At 38.5% G+C, this 12,184-nt stretch overlaps 1 pseudogene; it reads left to right on the top strand.

Annotated features, from left to right (window-relative positions):
- Positions 1-4,766: 4,766 nt before the first annotated feature.
- On the top strand, positions 4,767-4,866 carry LOC122099521 (annotated as a pseudogene).
- The last annotated feature ends 7,318 nt before the right edge of the window (positions 4,867-12,184 follow it).

The following is a 12,184-nucleotide window of genomic DNA, read 5'->3' as shown; positions in this document are numbered from 1 at the left end:
TAAATCCTGTAGGTAACCTTGAGAATTGTCCTTACCCAAGAAATATACTCTTACTGTGTGAAACAAGGTTGTAGTGGAATTTAAATTCAAAGTACTTTAAAAAAAGACATTAAAATTGTGATTTGACCTTTACTTACCAAACAGTAATTCTCTGAAAAAGATAATTGGGGTCAAAGTATTTAGGGAGAAAGTGCCCTCCACAATGAAAGAAGGTATTGGGTTTACACATTTCTGTTTATAATACTTTCTACAATGTCTTTGCACATAAAACACTGAAACAGAAAAAAATCTGGATACTTCAAACCAATGATTTCACATTTCTAAGTGGCTCAAAAATATAATATCATTATTAACATGAGACAGTGAAGACTTCTCTTATTACATAAGCCAAAAAGTTTTGGGATCAGAAAAGAAGAGCAAATGGAAAAAGTAAGAAAACAGTGTTCTTAGAAGCCCTAGCTAAGCGTATTGGCTTCAGCAGTGGAGGGAGGCCAAAACTTTTTTAAATAGATTGTCTTAATATTTTTGCTACCTAAAGTGGTTTTACAGAGCCTATTTGGCTCACTTCAATGCACACTAGATCGAATGAAGACATAAAAATAAATTCCACATCCAAATAAAACAGTTTTAAAAGAGAAACCATGAAGACGTAGCAGTGGGGGAGGCCTTATAATCCTCCCACTTCACTAGACTTTAAGCCAAGAAGCTGTGATTAATTGGAAATCAGGTAAGAGCTAAGAGGAGGACATAGAAATAGGACATAGAAGTATTGTCCTTTGTAACAGACACTGTCATCCATGGTATGGGTGATTTAACTCTATTCTTCTCCATACACCTTGTTTTGTTGTTTTTTGTTTTTTGGGGGGTCTGGTCGTGGGCCTGAACTCTGGGCCTGGGCGCTGCCCCTCAGCTCTTCAGCTCAAGGCTAGCACTCTACCACTTGAGCCACAGCGCCACTTCCGGCTTTTTTTCTTATGTGGTGCTGAGGAATAGAACCCAGGGCCTAGAGCATGCAAGGCAAGTACTCTACCACTGAGCTAACTTCCCAGCCCCTACATACATCTTGTTAAGCAAATGCAAGACCAAGAGAAAAATAATCTATTGAAGTAATTTTGCAAAGAATAACTTCACTGTTCCTGATATGGTATCTAAGAGAGTCTTAAGTGAGAATATAAAAGTGGAGTATTCTTCGGTTTCCTCTAAGCATCTTGTTAGCAAACTATCTTTAAGGTTAGAAGTAATTGAACCAAAAATTGGTGGAGTACTTATTTTTGCGGGCACTTTAGACACAAGAAGACTTTCAAGGTAAAAGAACAAAAAAGTATAGCTAAATATTTGTGATCACAGCTTCTTGGATTGGTTTTTTGGAGACAATGTTTTACATGAGAGTTGTTCTCATTATCATAGATGTTGGGTTTTCGTGGCAACCAAATGCAAGAGGGAAGTTTAATGGACTCGCTTGGACAAGTAAACAGCATAATAGAAAAAATGGCAAATAATCTTTAGTGAATTACATTGACCGATTACTTTGCCAGAACAAAGAAGGAAAGACATAATTCAAAATCACTTGACTGAAAAGTACGAAAAATAGTAGTAAAGAGAGATGAGAGAAAACATAGAGGACTGTTTTCTCTCCAATGGAGTAATGGGTTTTGATCTTGTTTCTTCCATTCTATATTCACCAGCTATCAAGTGTATCTCAGGACTGGAATATCCAGTTCAGACAAAGAGATCTCCCATTAGAAAATATTTGCTGCAGATGTAGGTGATTTATAACCTTAGACAATCTATTTAAATCTGTTCAAAATTCTCCCCTACCCCAAACTGCCCTCTTTGAACAGTTGGTTTGCTTTTCCCATACTGCCTTTGATTAAATATTTAAAATTTTGAGAGGTCATATTCATACTCTCTAGAGATTGCTGTTTGGTTGTGACATTTGTGTGTTTGGTTTTTGTTGTGTTTTTAACTGAATTTCAAAAGGTTGTGGTAGTGTGTTACAATTAAATATGTCCATGTAATTGTCCAGTGCTCCTGGATCAGAGTCACTCCTATCATTCTCAACCAACTCCTTCTCCAAGATTTATTTCAGATTTACCACTTCCTTTATCACATGTGTACATTGAGTATTCTAGTTGTACTTGCCACTTTTTAATTTTTCATTCATTCTATGTTTTTACTAATATTCTTCTCTGGTTTCAACTTCTTGATAGTCATTCTGTTAAACTGTCTGTTCATACTTTGACAGGTTTATATACATTCCATGGCATTTCAAACCTGCATATACTTGAACTGATATCAGCTTATATTTCCATAATTAATTTATCTGCATTAACAATTTGAAAGACTGGAGACATGAAGGACCTAGACATGATTTTATTCTTATCCATTTGGAAGATTAATCTTTAGTCAACAAGAAAGTTTAAAAATGGCTTAGAATGTTTTGCTAACTAGCAGTTTTTATAAATGGCTTTGTACAAAGGTTTGTGATTATTTTATTTTACATGGGATAATATTTTCTACTACCTATAACTTTTGGGAAAAGAAGAAAACTAAAATTTATTACTGTGGAGGAATATGATAGAAATAGAAGACAGATTTTATGTTTGTCACATCTCTGATGAGTACCCATATTCAAGACTTGAAGTCATATTTCTTAAGGAAAACATCAAACAACATGATAAGGCAAATATTCTTGATCTTTTAAAATCAAAAAGAAAAAAACAAAAAGAAAAAAAATCTGGAAGTTGTGCTGTGGCTCAAGTGGTAGAGTGCTAGCCTTAAGCTGAAGAGCTGAGGGACAGCGCCTAGGCCAAGAGATCAGGCCCCACGCCCGGACGCCCTAAAAACATTATTTTAAAAGGAATATATTTTCAGAAGATTAAATATAGTTTACCATTGATTTGAGAATGACAACCTTTTTATACTACATAACCAAGTTTTACTGAAGTACCAGTGTTTTGAAGCACTAAGGATCTTCTCAATTAATGCTTTTCTGAATTCTATTTGACTTCTAATTCAAGTTTTCCGAGCCTTGGTAGACAAATTATGGATCTTATCCTTCCAGGAACTATTTTTTGGCCTACTTATACTGGACTAAAATCTTTCATTAATCATTAGGAGAGGGGTATTAAAGATATTCTTGTGACATTTGTGATCTTGTTCACTCGTATGGGCTGGTCATCTGTAAATTGAAAGTGTGAATTACAGTAGTTTCTCTCAGATTTTGTGATCTCATCTTTCATTTTAAGTTGCCTTGCATTTCACAATTGCTTACTGCTAAACCCTGTGTAATTGGGGCCCTAAATTATTATAAGAAATGAGAAGTTAAGATGAGTCTTCAATTACTTTCTGTTGGCATGTTGCATGGGCCTAGGTGAGAAGACTTGCCCTTGTTATCTGATGATGCAGATAACTGGGACCTGGGATCGTAGGACGCGTGGGTCCTGTAGAATAATAATACCTTTTGGATATCATATCAGCAAAATTTGGGTATGATCAGAAATATGGAGAAATCCATTCTGGGTCCAGGGAGTTAAAACAATATACAGAGCAGCAGAGTAAAATTCCTTGCAGATTATAGGAAAACAACATTTTTTTTTACCATGTGAATTCAGTAGACTAAGAACACTTAGAAGGTATCACAAGTTTATACCGAAGACATTGCATTGATACTTCTTATATTCTAATATATATTCTAAACCTAATTATTTATATTCCAATCTATTTATTGCAATAAATATCAATTTATTTGTCAAATTATCGATTAATTCTAGTAAGTTTCATTGTGTGAAACATAAAATTAGCACATATAAATACAAAATATATAACTATATGTAATATAAGGAAATGTTTTTCATTGTTCTGTTGTGGTTAGGGTATCAAAGGCAACTCTGTTTTACAGTATTATTCCATTATCTCTACCTCAGAGTTTGGTAGAGTTAGACCTAAAGCTTTACCATTTGTAGATTTACAGCCTAGAGGCAAGAGGAAACACTGTGATTAAAACATTACCAATTTAAGGCCTAATATCAAGGAGAAAAATATGGACTTCTTCTGGATCTATGGAAATATTTGGTGATATAAATTCAGTAGTTTATGTTCCTGCCTGGTTGGATGGTAGACAGGTCAGGACATTAGGTAATCATGCATAAGAACAATTTTTTTCACCTTCTTGGCTTTAGCTATTTTTGAAATGGTAGGTATAATAAACAATTACATTTTGATAAAATACTTTCTAGTCAGAACTGTTTATTTCTCTATGATCCCTTGTAACTAAGATAGTTTTGTTCCAGTAAGATAATCTTTGCTGTCAGGGTAAGATATTCTGTTTGGTCTGTTACTACATGGAAGAAGGGTAAAGGGTCATTAGACATTTGTGCCAGTAAGACCTCATTTGGGAAATTTTAAGCTGCAAAAGTTTAGAAGTAGCTCTTCAGCAAGGCTTACTTTGAATCCATTAGCTCCACAAAGCTAACTCAGTTGATAAATAAGTATTTGAAAAGCCATCTCTTTGAGCCTAGCTATAAAGGCTTCAAAGTATGATCAAATTTAAAATGAAAAAGACTTAAAATAGTCATTGGCAAAAAAATGCAAGTGTGAGCAATCTACCGAACAATATGTTTTTTCCACTATACACAGAACTTCAGAGAAATAAGATCAGTAGCATTGTTAGTAACAATAAGGTTTCCTTGTTACAAATAGACAACCAAGGATATATGCCTGTATAGAGATTGCATCATTAACTACTTAAATATACAGGATACTACATGCTTCGGCAGCACGTATACATAAATTACAATAATATGGAGATTAACATGCCACTTGGACAAGGATGATATGAAAATATGCGAATTTTTCCATATTTTTCATTCTTCAGTTGCTAGAAATTACAAACAGTTATTAAAAAGTTGATTACAAAAATACAAGTGTAACAACATATGTGATTCATATAATTAAAAGTTAGTTTGATATCAGTGTATTAAATCTTCACCTTAGAAAGGTCTTTACATAGCATAACCTTTACAAAACTTTTACATTAGATAACATTTTAATTTTATCCCAAAGAAATAAAATAGTATAAGGACCTTGGAGAAAAAAGAATCTTAAACTGTTTTTATATGGAATGCAATCTGTAAGGACACATTTATTAATGAATTTATATAATATATAACAATGTAGTATTCAAAGTATTATATCGAGGAGAGAATGAAATAGATTATGGACATTTTACAAACAGAATACAGAATATGTTAAAATATACTTTCTTCAGACAAGCACTGGAAATATATTCAGGTTCTGTACTACTCATTTCAACAAATATGGTAAAATTATTTCTGATTTAAAAAATCACAAGCTCTACAGAAATCATTATAGATGTATACAAACAACTCTTGAACATATTTTGACATCAAAGTCAGGCAATTCATTTGGAAGAATACCATGGAATCCATGAATTTTTAAAGTAAGATATTGCTGTTGCTTTGTATTGTGAAAATATTTTGTACAGAGACAAAGGATGGACTCGCATTTTTGAAATTTAAGTAACTTAACCAAATCATTAAGACATAGGAGAACAATTTGTACAGCCTTTCACAACTTCAAAGAGGTAGTCATACATAGTTATCTTTTGGCAGTATCAAATGCAGTTTCTTCCAAGTTGTTCTTCAGACCTGGTTTAAAATAATGGTTCAAAAGAAGGAGATCAAACAAATCTTTGCTGTTTCTATTCCCAGCAGCAAGATGCAAGGAGGTCAAGAGGCCTTTCGTTTAGACATTGGTATCTGCATCATGATGAAGTAAGAAAGAAGCCACACTGGTATTATTCCACGTATAAGCACTGTGCAGGTGTGTCCAGCCATTCACAGTTATTGCATGAATATCTGCCTCGAGCCACCAACTCATGGACAATGTCTCAGTGTCAACTGTAGGTTTCTTGATGAAGAGCGGTATACTCATCGTCATCCCTAGTATTCACACGAGTGGCCTTTTTGGAAAGTTTTCGCCACACTGTAGAAAGTCGATTAATTTCAGCAGGCCAAAGAAGAAATTTGCTTGGATCCTTCTCCATTTTTTTCTTACAAATGATACCATTCCTCACTTTTTCATCTTCTTCCTTGTCTTCATCAGAATTGCCTAACCAGAGACTTTGAGTACCAGTCGGAATGAGGTGTCCATGTATTTCCCCAGTAGTTGACGTTGGTTTAATAATTAAACTTCAGTAGAGAAGCAAAAAGTTTAAAAACTGTTACAAAGTAAAGTAATTAATCAGAATATGTTACTATTCATAATAATCATAAGCTGAATTTATAGTGATAGTCAAATATGTAAGAAATGAGACAATTTGCCATACATTTGCACTTAATAAGTGAGAAAGAATTTTCTAGGTCTTTTAAAATATATCTTAAGTTTAATAAAGAACCTATTCTGTGACATCATATGATAATCAGATAAAGCTGATATTAGAGCAAAGAACAGATTCTACTAAGTTTTTGTATGTTAATGTATATACTTATTTTGGTTGTGGGAAACTGTGGGGATTTCGCTTGAGTTATTGCTCTTGCTAGGCAGGCGTCATATCCGTGGTTAATTTTAGGATAGGGGTTCCCTTTCCACAAGAACATGCACCTGATCTGTCATTTTAGCCTTCCTATCATCAATGGCATCAGAGTTGCAGACCAACTTGTCTAGCTTCCTACCTTGGCTGGCCTGGATTCCGCAGTCCTTCCAATCTTAGCCTGTAGATAGTGTAGTGTGGTAGAAATGATCCAATGCACCCAGCTATAGATTGAGAAGGAGGTCCACTAAACTTTCCGTCTGGTTCTATTCTTAAGCCTCCTCAGTAGTTACGAGTAGAGGTGGGAGCCCCTGGTGCCAAGTAGTAAGAGTATTTTTTAAAGTAACTAGACATATATATGACTTGTGATTACCTCAGGAAAAAAATTCAAAGAATAATTTTTAAATATTCACATTATAAATATTTTAAAAACAAAATATATGTGTCTGAATAATTTACATGTGTAAAAATCATGCAAAATTATATTAACTAGTCCTACAACTCTGAAAAAAGAATTACCCTAAAGAAACAGAAGAAAATATTTAAGTTCAAAATTTGAAATTTAGAAAATTAAATGAAGTGTACTCTAGATGACTTAAGTAACTGTAAACCCTCTGCATATAAATTTTCTTATAAAAATGCATGAACAAAGAAAGCAAAAGTACCCATTGATCAATAGCAACAGCAAAAGCATCAGTAGTTCTTTTTTTGAGCATACAAAAAAAATTGATGGAAGAGATAACAATGTTCCTTCCATAAGAAATGTACTTATTTATGTAACTGTAACCCCTCTGTACATTACCTTTACAATAAAATTAAATTGAAATTAAAAATAAACCAAACAAGGGATCTTCAATCATATTATGACAAATTTCTAATCAGACACTAGATTAAATATTAGACAGCAAGGCAACACATTTAAGGTGTTAAAAGGACATATCTAATACCAACCTTTCTAACAAATATATATACTTCCCCCAAATGTGAGAGATGAGCTAAGTACCTAATGATGGCTCAGGCATATAACCTTAACTACTCAGGAAGGTGAATTGTGAGGATTGTGGCTCAAAGACAGCCTTGGCCTTGTCCCCTCAGAAGCAGATTGTAGGAGAGCTGTCCTTGAGAAGGACGGAGGTCTTCTTGCTATGTCATTGCTGGAAAAAATATAGGATAAGGTGGCCATCAAGCATGGAGGCTATTGGCCAGTGTCTCCACAGAAGCAATTTATGAGATTCAGGAGTCCTCTACAAGATCAGAGGACTTTGACCACTGTCCTAGTAGTTTCAGGAATGGCATAACAATGACCAGAGCAACCTCAAGCCCACATGGAGTCCTTAGCAACAGTCTTTGAAGCTTATGGGCTAGAGTATCAATGCTGGCAAGCTATTATTGGTCCACTTTTTCTCTGACTTCACTGGCCCAGACTCTGATTGGTCCATTTCTTCTATGATGTCACTATGATGGGCTGTGATAGCTCCGTTTTGAGAGGTCATGCAGTCTATATAGGAAGCCACTGTGCTCCAACCTATGTCAGTTAACACCTCTAGGAACTCTTGATTGGTGACACACTGGACTGACTCAAAGCAAAATTCATGATTTTTCTGATTTTTTTGGGGGGCGTATGAGTTGTCGTTGGGTTTTGGTATTTCTTTTTATTTTTTCTGTGTTTCCATTATTTTATTTAGTTAATTTTAGGTAGACTTGCTACCTGCCATCATAGCAGAAGGATGGAAGAATACAAAGAATCATCCTCCATATCCTTGAATGAAGAGATCATCAATCAATACCAGATGAAAGAGCTCATTGACCATGGTACCAATGGACAAGTGAAGCTGGCTATCCACACCTCACCCACATGGAAGTGGCAATTAAAATACTCCTGAAGGGATGAAAGGATAAGGTTTGAGGCAGTGACCACTTGTTGCTAGACCACTTCTGTCTAGCAAAGCAACACGTGGTGGTAATCCAAACACCTGGTGGATTGTGTGCCTTTATAAGACCTGCAAATCCTTAGCTCAGGGCTCTCCTTCTAGGCTCCGCTGTACCGAAGTGTAGGAAGAGGCCCAAGCTGTAGCACGTTTAAATAAAACAACTGTAGAGTCTGACTTTCGGTGGTCTTTTTGCGGGGGGGGGGGTTCCTGCAACCATGGCATAACATATTAGTAGGGGCTGGTCTGGGATACCTCCCAAAGACCCCGGAGACCTCTGACTCCAAAGGTAAAACAGCACTGTCATTCTTCATTTGTCTTGTCCTCTCGTTTGTCTGTTTCACTTTCATTTTCCCTTGTGAGGATGGCCCCTCCAATTTGTAAAGGATTGTCAAAGTGGACCCACTTGCACGACAACACTGGAGGAACTGGGAGACGTCCCATATCCTCTTGTGGGGAGGGGATAACCCTGCTGTGTGGAGCTGGGGTTCTTGGAACCCCACCATGTGGAGGGGGGGTCCTTGGAACCCTGCCATCTGGGGCGGGGGTACTTGGAATCCCGCTGTGTGGGGCAGGAGTCCTTGGAACCCTGCTGTGTGAGGCGGGGGGGGGGAGGGGTCCTTGGAACCCCCCCGTGTGAATTGTGGGGTGAGGGTTGGTTTGGTATTGGGCCGGAACTGACTAAGAGAGCCTTCTAACTGAGGCCCAACTCGCCCACTTCCTTCTGCTGTGGGGCATGGGTATGGAAGCCACCATGACAGGAGTCAGTGGACCAATTTGGGAGATCTCCACTTTGTAAGCATTTTTTTTTGTAACTGTCAGGCCTGCATGTGTTTTGTTTGTACTGTTTATTGTTTTTTGGACTGTATGACTGACAGGACTGTAAACCATGGGCAACACTCCATCTAGCCCCCTAGACTTACAAAAAGAAACTAAGAAAGAGGAAAAGAAAGTGTACCCCTGGTTTTTCAGGGAGATAACTTGGAAGAAGAAATGTTTCCTTCCCCATACTCCCCTTCCCAGGTTCCTTTTGCAGAACCTGAGAATGATCAAGAGGAGGAGGGAGCTATAGAACACTTGGCACCTGCCCTTCAAGTTTCTGAGGGGCCAGTCACTCAACCCCGCAGTGGGATCAACCCCTCATCTAATGCAGCTGTTTTTATCCCTACATGCCATAGGTACTGTGGATGTGGATGGTCAACAGCAACCCAATAGTGCCCATTTTCTACCAGTGCTCTATACAATTGGGGCATACAAAACGCCCCCTTTTCTGAGAAACCCCAGGATTTAATTCATTTGCTTGAAACTATTCTCTTTACTCATCAGCCCACTTGGGATGATTGCAGTCAGCTTTTACAAGTTCTTTTTACCACTGAAGAGAGAGACCATAACTGAGAGGCGGCCCACAAACATATCCGTGGCCCCACAGGAGTGCCCATCATGGATCCTGCCCTGATCGCTGCCTATTTTCCTGAGATCCAACCAACATGGGACTACAAGACAGTTGAAGGTAGGGAGCGTCTCCTCATGTACCGCCAGGCTTTGTTGGCAGGTCTCAAGGCGGTGGCTTGCCGACCTACTAATATGGCCAAGGTTTATGATGTAAGACAGGGAGTAAGTGAAAGTCCAGCAACGTATCTTGAGCGGCTCTTGGAAGCTTTTAGTCAATATACTCCATATGATCTTGAGACCCAGAAGTCGGCTCAGATGATTATGTTTGCCTATATAAATCAAGCTGCACCAGACATAAAGTTACAGGCTCTAGACAGCCTTGGTGAAAAGTCTATAATTAGGGATCTAGTAGCCACGGCAGGAAAGGTTTACAATAAGAGAGACAGAGGAGCAAAGACAGGAAAGGAAGGAAAGAGAACGTAAAATGGAGCATGAAAAGAAAAACCAGACCAAGGAAAAGAGGCCAGATTTGTTGGACTCACCACTATCTCATGCTGAGCATACCTGGTTCACAGATGGCAGCAGTTTCATTCGAGATGGAAAAAGGTACACGGGCCCAGCAGTCACCATGGACACTGTGATAGTGTGGGTAGAAGCACTCCACCAGAGAACATCTGCACAAAGAGCAGAGCTAGTGGCACTAACAAAAGCCCTACATATGGGAAAAGGGAAGAGACTAAACATTTACATAGACAGTCGGTATGCTTTTGCCACCGTGCATGTCCATGGAGCCATTTACCAAGAGAGGGGGATGCTGACAGCTGAGGGAAAGACTATTAAAAACAAACAAGAAATTTTAAGCCTCATCCAGGCCTTATGGGAAACAGCAAATATTGCCATTATGCACTTCCCTGGCTATCAAAAGGGAACTGATTCAATAACCAAAGGAAATAACTTGGCTGATCAGGCAGCTAAGGAGGCGGCCCTCCAGCCCAGAGCATAAGTACTGACTCCAGTAGACCCAGGGCCACGAGCTTTGCCTCCTGAGCCTCAGTACTCCCAAGAAGTCTTGGAGTGGATAAAGAAAATTCCCAAGGCCTATAAACCCCCTGGCAGAGACGGAAACAAAGACTGGTGGAAAACTGGTGAGGGAAAACTTACTTTGCCACAAAGATTGGGCAAGGGGATTCTTAAGAGAATCCATCGGGTCTCTCACATGGGAACCTGAAGAATGCAGGACTTGCTCTGACACTCAGAAGTAAAAATTAGGCAAGGGAATCAACTCTTGAGGACATTGTTAAAAATTGTAAAGCCTGTCAGCTCACCAATGCCCCCAATCAGCCGGTTACAAAAGGAGCTCACTTCTATGGAGATAGGCCAGGTGTGTATTGGGAAATAGACTTCACAGAAATTAAAACTGGAAAATTTGGATATAAAAATTTGCTAGTTTTTGTAGAAACCTTTTCAGTATGGGTTGAAGCCTACCCAACAAAGCATGAGACCACAAATGTCGTGGCTATGAAGATCCTGGAATAAATTCTACCCAGGTATGGCTTCCCATCCCCCAATGGGTCAGAAAATGGACTGGCCTTTGTCTCAAAAGTAAGTCAGCGAATAGCTCTGGCATTGGGGATGGATTGGAAATTGCACTGTGCTTATAGACCCCAGAGTTCAGGGCAGCTATGAATCAGAATCTATAAGAGACCTTAACTAAATTGGCCTTGGAGACTGGTGTAGACTGGGTATCGCTCCTTCCTTTTGCCTTGTTTAGAATAAGAAATTCACCCTATCGGCTTGTCCTTAATTGCTTGCTGATTTGGATGATACTGAATTTCTGTGTAAGCTTGACTATTTACAGCTGGTGCATAAGAGTATGTGGCTCCAACTTAGAGCATTATATGATTCTGCTTCTATTCCTATCCCACATTTGTTTAAACCAGGGGACTGGGTGTTTGTTCGAAGGCACAATTTGCGATCTCAGGAAACACGATTGAAGGGACCTTACATGGTGCTACTGGCTATACCCACTGCCCTTAAGGTGAACGGCATTGCTGCTTGGATCCACTGCTCCCATGCCAGACCAGCTGACCCCTTTGCCCTGGATGACCATCAGGAAACATGGGAAGTCTCCAAGCATCCTACCCAACCACTCCGCATACGCCTCAAGAAAAGATAAATGGACTGATTGTTATTGGTATACTCGTTCAAGATCAAGAGCTGTTGAAGTTTAGTTTTGGGCCAGAGCCACAAGATTGTGGCTCAGGACCATAAATCAAGTGCGGGGGGGGAGGAGGGGGGCTGAAAGGCTAAA

Source organism: Dipodomys spectabilis, unplaced genomic scaffold, assembly GCF_019054845.1.
Source record: "Dipodomys spectabilis isolate Male_0828 unplaced genomic scaffold, ASM1905484v1 ptg000516l, whole genome shotgun sequence".
NCBI classification, from domain to species: domain Eukaryota; kingdom Metazoa; phylum Chordata; class Mammalia; order Rodentia; family Heteromyidae; genus Dipodomys; species Dipodomys spectabilis.
Note: the sequence above shows the minus strand (reverse complement) of the source record. Positions and strands in the feature narration are given on the sequence as shown.